Here is a 7425-nt window from a genome sequence, read left to right on the forward strand (position 1 = left end):
GCGAAATTGGGGAGAGAAAATCACGCTTATGATAAGCGAGTTGAGGTTGGCGGTAATTGAAACAAAGCCATTTTCGTTCCGGCGAGATCTTTTCAAGTAATTCCTATCACTTTATTTTACAGATCCGTCTTGATCACACAAAAAGTTTTACAGCTATCGGTTTCGGTTACGGCCATCTTCAGATATGTTACAAATGAAAACAAGATGTAACCAGTGAAGTTCGTTTTGCTGAAACTAAATCTATAAAACACCTAGTGCTACATAAGATAAATAAAAATATTTTCATGATTAAACCGCTCTGCACAACAGCCATAGGTACCATAAAATATTCAGATCAAGCTATCAACGTCAGATTGTACATGTAGGTATACAGGGTGGTCCATTGATAGTGACCGGGACAAATATCTCACGAAATAAGCATCAAACGAAACAACTACAAAGAACGAAACTCGTCTCTCTTGAAGGTGGAAACCAGATGGCGCTATGGCTGGCCCGCTAGATGGCGCTGTCATAGGGCAAACGGATATCAATTTTTTTTTAAAATTGGAACCCCTATTTTTATTACATATTCGTGTAGTACGTAAAGAAATATAAATGTTTTAGTTGGACCACTTTTTTTCGCTTTGTAATAGATGGCGCTGTAATAATCACAAACGTATAAGTACGTGGTATCACGTAACATTCCGCCACTGCGGACGGTATTTGCTTCGTGATAAATTACCCGTGTTAAAATGGACCGTTTACCAATTGCAGAAAATCTCGATATCGTGTTGATCTATGGCTATTGTGATCAAAATGCCCAACGGGCGGGTGCTATGTATACTGCTCGGTATCCTGGACATCATCCAAGTGTCCGGGCCGTTCGCCCGATAGTTACGTTATTTAAGGAAACAGGGAGTGTTCAGCCGCATGTGAAACGTCAGCCACGACCTGCAACAAATGATGACGCCCAAGTAGGTGTTTTAGCTGCTGTCGCGGCTAATCCGCCCATCAGTAGCAGACAAATTGCGTGAGAATTGGGAATCTTGAAAACGTCAGTGTTGAGAATGCTACATCCACATCGATTGCACCCGTGCCATATTTCAGTGCACCAGGAATTTCATGGCGGCAACTTTGAACGTCGTGTGCAGTTCTGCCACTGGGCACAAGAGAAATTACGGGACGATGACAGATTTTTTGCATGCGTTCTATTTAGCGACGAAGAGTCATTCATCAACAGCGGTAACGTAAACCGGCATAATATGCACTATTGGGCAACGGGAAATCCACGATGGCTGCGACAAGTGGAACATCAGCGACCTTGGCGGCATTATGGCAGGAAGGATAATTGGCCCCCATTTTATCGGTGGCAATACACATGGTTCAATGTATGCTGATTTCCTATGTAATGTTCTATCGATGTTACTATAAGATGTTTCACTGCATGACAGAATGGCGATGTACTTCCAACATGATGGATGTCCGGTACATAGCTCGCGTGCGGTTGAAGCGGTATTGAATAGCATATTTCATGACAGGTGGATTGGTCGTCGAAGCACCATACCATGGCCCGCACGTTCACCGGGTCTGACGTCCCCGGATTTCTTTCTGTGGGAAAAGTTGAAGGATATTTGCTATCATGATCCACCGACAACGCCTGACAACATGCGTCAGTGCATTGTCAATGCATGTGCGAACATTACGGAAGGCGAACCACTCGCTGTTGAGAGGAATGTCGCTACACGTATTGCCAAATGCATTGAGGTTGACGGACATCATTTTGAGCATTTATTACATTAATGTGGTATTTACAGGTAATCACGCTGTAACAGCATGCTTTCTCGGAAATGATAATTTGATAAAGGTACATGTATCACATTGGAGCAACCGAAATAAAATGTTCAAACGTACCTACGTTCTGTATTTTAATTTAAAAAACGTACCTGTTATCAACTGTTGGTCTAAAATTGTGAGCCATATGTTTGTGACTATTACAGCGTCATCTATCACAAAGCGAAAAAAGTGTTCCAACTAAAACATTCATATTTCTTTACGTACTACACGAATATGAAATAGAAAATGGGGGTTCCTATTTTGAAAAAACGCAGTTGATATCCGTTTGACCTAAGGCAGCGCCATCTAGCGGGCCAACCATAGCGCCATCTGGTTCCCCCCTTCAAGCTAGACGAGTTTCGTTTTTTCGTTTGACGCTTATTTCGTGAGATATTTGGTTGGCTCATAATTTCGTAGCACGTTGGTATTCCGGTGCTATTGGTTTATTTATCGATTGTCATAGACCCCTGTCGCAATTTGAGTGTGCATTTTGTCATTTGGAGATAGTGAGTGGAGCTGTGGACGCCAGAAAATCGAGTGCCATGTGGAGAAATCGGAACATTTGTGACATTCTTCCGTTTGAGTTCAGTAAAGAGGTGACAGCGGAGAAGGCAGGCAGAAACATTCGCGCCGTGTATGGGAAAACGCTGTCGGACAGAGCATGGCAAGAAAATGGAGGATTGGTATGACATTAGTGACTCTCTATGTTTAGAAAGACCTTCGAGGTTTGATGAAGATCTTTTAAATGCATTGGTCCACTATGATTTATTTATTTTATTTACACGTCTAGTTCCGTAGGACAAAATTGAGGAGCAAATCTCCAAGGTCATGGAACGTGTCAGTACATGAACTTACAACATAAAAGTAATAACAGATAAAAATAAAATGTTTCTGAACCCAAAAAAATCAAGCCATAAGATTCAGTAAACGCAGTCAACAATATAACATAATAATCAGCTTAATTTTTCAAGGGACTCCTCAACAGAATAGGAGTGACTCATGAGGAAACTCCTCAGTTTCGATTTGAAAGCGCGTGGATTACTGCTAAGAGTTTTGAATTCGAGTGGTAGCTTATTGAAAATGGATGCAGCAGTATATTGCACACCTTTCTGGACGAGAGTTAAAGGAAGTCCGATCCAAATGCAGGTTCTATTTCTGCTGAGTATAAACTGAATGAAAGCTACAGGTTCTTGGGAATAAGCTGATGTTGTTAACAAGGAACGACAGTAAAGACTAGTGAACAGGGGTCGACAAGAGGTTCGCGAACTTACACCACTTATTGCCCGAACCGCCCGGTTCTGGACCAAAAACATCCTTTTAGAATGGGAAGAGTTACCCCAAAATATAATACCATACGACATAAGCAGAGTAGACTAATTTTCTTACTTCAGAAACCGTTCAAATAGTGTAGTCGAGAACTGGCCAATGTGATTAATTGTGATCATTCCACCATCGTGCAATATTTGCATGCAATGGGGACCGTTCAAAAATCGGATGTATGAGTGTGCTCTAAGCCAAAATCACAAAAATCAGCTGGTGGCCATGTGTCCATCTCTGCTTGATCGTCATCAATTGGCATCGTGATCAAGACGGACGATTCCTATGTTATATCGTTACTAGTGACGTGAAATGGTGTCTTTACGCTAACGTAAGGAAAAGAAAGGAATGGTTGAGACCAAACAAAGCAGCAACTGCCCGTAGAAGGACCTGCGCGCATCCGTGAAAGGTAATACATCTGGTGGAACAATAGCGATGTGGTGTTCTAGGAATTGCTTCCCCGAGTTGTAACCATGGTTGCTGACATTTATTGTCAACAACTGAGACATCTTTCAGATGCAGTGCAAGAACAACGACCAGGAAGACTCCGTGAAGTGATGGTGCTCCACGCGAACACCTTCCCCCATTCTGCCAGACTGACGAAAACACTATACAGGAGTTGGTTTGTGAAGTCACTTCGCACCCACATTATTCACCTGATCTTGCGCCATCAGATTTTCACCTTTTTCGCCATCAATCGAACAACCTACAAGAAACATCATTTCCGGATGAAGACGTGCTCCAAACATGGATCGATGAGTTATTCACTTCAAAGTCAAATGATTTCTACTGTCGCGGCATCGGAAAGTTACCCCAGCGTTGGTAGACTGCTGTAAACAGTGAAAGAGAATAGATTATTGAAGACTAGTCTCTGTTATGTGCCAACGGCCTTGCCGCAGTGGTAACACCGGTCCCCGTCAGATCACCGAAGTTAAGCGCTGTCGGGCTGGGTTAGAACTTGGATGGGTGACCATCCGGTCTGCCGAGCGCTTTTGGCAAGCGGGGTGCACTCAGCCTCGTGATGCCAACTGAGCAGCTACTTGATTGAGAAGTAGCGGCTCCGGTCTCGGAAACTGACATACGGGCGGGAGAGCGGTGTGCTGACCATCCATATTCACGTCCAGCTACGTCTTTGGTCTGAGGAATACGCGGCGGCCGATCGGTACCGTGGGACCTTCCAAAGCCTCTTTGGGCGGAGTTTAGTTTCAAGTACATAGTAAGTGCTGGTGATGATATGGGTACGTCTGATATTTATACAAATAACTGAGACCAACAGAGGGCACTACAGCTAGGATATACGGGTAACCAGTATCGCAAATTTACTAGTTACAATGGAGCGTGTGTAGTCATTAATTAAAATTAGTGCCTATAGCAAAATGAGCGTCTAACAATAAAACATGTACTGTTATGTAATATGCGGAATTAGTTCCATACTTAAAATCCACATTAAAAGTGTAAATAGTAATAATGGGTAAGCTCCTAACCAGGCAAAATAAAATACGCAGTTGTGTAGAAGCCAGTATAAAAAATTTTAAAAACATTCGCATCCATAAATTGAAATCTTCCAGCACAGGAAAACAATTAAACCATTGCCGTAAATGTAAGGTAACTAACGAAACAGTGACTGTTAGTTAAAAAGTCGATAGTCGATAGCACATTTGGAGGGTGGTCTCAATGGCGGCACATCGTGGCTTCTCTGTATAATTTTCTTGTTTTCCTGCGGCGGAACTCGCGGAGGAAGACCACAGCCTCCTCGTCTCCGGCAGCCGGCGCACACGGCCGGAAGCCAAGCTGCTGGGGCGCTCGACGCTGCTCAGACCAGTAGGTTTCTGAATACATCAGAACAAGCAGTCAGGTTAAACTCATTCTGTTCATTCAGCAGTAAATCCGCTTGCCGTCTTCTGTGTACATACATCTTCATTTGCTCGAGTGGCTTCAGTAATTGCCCATTTTGCGCTGTGTCCAACACTTTTACATTGTCCTCTATGGTTTTGTCGAATGTTTTTCTCTATCCAAATGTGCAGCGAAAGCGCGCTTATTTTGGTAACACGTGTGCTCTCGAAAACGAGTCTTGAAATTCCTTCCAGTCAGATCGATATAAGACATGTCTCAGTACTGGCAGTTGATCTTATAGACCCCAGATTCTAAATACAGTGCCTTTCACAAGTTTTGGAACAAACAGAATAATTTTGTATTTACTTTGAGAAGTAACATCTAGACAATTAAACATAACATGTTTGTTATTCCAACAAACAGAAAGATCCCAGAATGAGATTTTCACTCTGCAGCGGAGTGTGCGCTGATATGAAACTTCCTGGCAGATTAAAACTGTGTGCCGGACCGAGACTCGACCTCGGGACCTTTGCCTTTCGCGGGCAAGTGCTCTACCAACTGAGCTACCCAAGCACGACTCACGTCCGGTACCCACAGCTTTACTTCTGCCAGTATCTCGTCTCCTACCTTCCAAACTTTACAGAAGTTCTCTTGTGAAACTTGCAGAACTAGCACTCCTGGAAGAAAGGGTATTGCGGAGAGATGGCTTAGCCACAAAGGTAGAAGACGAGGTACTGGGGGAATTAAAAATTTGAGGACGGGGCGTGAGTCGTGCTTGGGTAGCTTACTTGGTAGAGCACTTGCCCGCAAAAGGCAAAGGTCCCGAGTTCAAAAAATGGCTCTGAGCACTATGGGACTTAACATCTTAGGTTATCAGTCCCCTAGAACTTAGAACTAGTTAAACCTAACTAACCTATGGACATCACACACATCCATGCCCGAGGCAGGATTCGAACCTGCGACCCAAGCAGTTGCGCGGTTCCGGACTGCGGCGCCTAGAACCGCACGGCCACCGCGGCCGGCCGGTCCCGAGTTCGAGTCTCGGTCCGGCACACAGTTTTAATCTGCCAGGAAGTTTCAAACACAATGATGTTCACAGAGCAATAAATTGAACATTTTACTTCATTTAATGACTCACAAAATACAAATAATTTCATATTTATGTAAAGTAACATCAATTTGCCTTCGTAATAGTTTTGGTACAAAGTGCATGAATAAACCAAAAACTAGGAAATAATGAGGAATTAGTACTTTGTACTTCTGCCTCGACGTTGTAACACTTGTGTCAGCATACTTTGTACAAGCTTCTGTAAGTACGAAATACTTAGATCTCCCCATTCTTCTTGCAGTACTCTCCTGACACCTTGTTCGGACTGTCTGGGGACTTTTAGAATATTTCTTTCTAACGTATCTCATAAATTCTCTAGGGAGTTCATGTCCAGACTTCGTGGAGGGGGACCGACAACTTTTGGACAGTTATACAGGAGCCACAACCGTATAACATAGGCGGTATGTTTGGGGTCGTTGTCCTGATAAAATATGAGTCTCCAATCCCCATATTTTCTGCGCTCTTCTTCCAATTGTTCCTAAGCTTTTGCAGATATAATTTTTTTATCGAATATTTCGTCAATGAACACCAGCTCACCCACTCCCTTGGTCGACATATAACACCAAACCATAACGTGGCCCCTGACATGTTTCACTGTAGCTTGCATATTTTTTTCTTCCAGCACTTTATTGGGCTGCCACCAGACCGTTATTCGTCCATCCTGTCCAGCTATGTAAAATTTTGATGCATCCGAAAAAATTACTTGATTCCACCTCACCATGTGATTGTTTGTGTGTTCCCTTGCGAATAGCAACCTCTTCTTCCTATTGACAGGACTAATGTGAGGCTTCCGTCTTGCAATTCGCCTGCGGTAATTATCCCTGTAGGGTACTCGTCTGACTGTGCTACGACAGGCCTTCTTCCCAAACTCTTCTTCACTCTCAATGGCAATTCGTGTAGCTGTTCCTCGTGGATCTTTCTTGACATTTTGTACTACTGCCCTCTCCTCTCTCCTCACAAATATCTTCGGACGGCTTGTCTGTGGCAGATTTTCTATCCTGCATTCATAATTATATCGACGGGCGATGTTACCTATAGTAAGAAACTTCCTGGCAGATTAAAACTGTGTGCCCGACCGAGATTCGAACTCGGGACCTTTGCTTTTCGTGGGCAAGTGCTCTACCAACTGAGCTACCCAAGCACAACTCACGCCCCGTCCTCACAGCTTTACTTCTGCCAGTACCTCGTCTCCTACCTTCCAAACTTTACAGAAGCTCTCCTGCGAACCTTGCAGAACTAGCACTCCTGGAAGAAAGGGTATTGCGGAGACATGGCTTAGCCACAAAGGTAGAAGACGAGGTACTGGGGGAATTAAAGCTTTGAGGACGGGGCGTGAGTCGTGCTTGCGTAGCTTA

The 7425-nt window shown here is 43.7% G+C and overlaps 1 pseudogene; it reads left to right on the top strand.

Moving 5' to 3' along the window:
• The first annotated feature begins 4009 nt into the window (after nt 1-4009).
• Nucleotides 4010-4127, top strand: LOC124552939 (annotated as a pseudogene).
• Nucleotides 4128-7425: the final 3298 nt, after the last annotated feature.

Source organism: Schistocerca americana, chromosome 10 (genome assembly GCF_021461395.2).
Source record: "Schistocerca americana isolate TAMUIC-IGC-003095 chromosome 10, iqSchAmer2.1, whole genome shotgun sequence".
In the NCBI taxonomy this organism is placed as follows: Eukaryota; Metazoa; Arthropoda; class Insecta; order Orthoptera; family Acrididae; genus Schistocerca; species Schistocerca americana.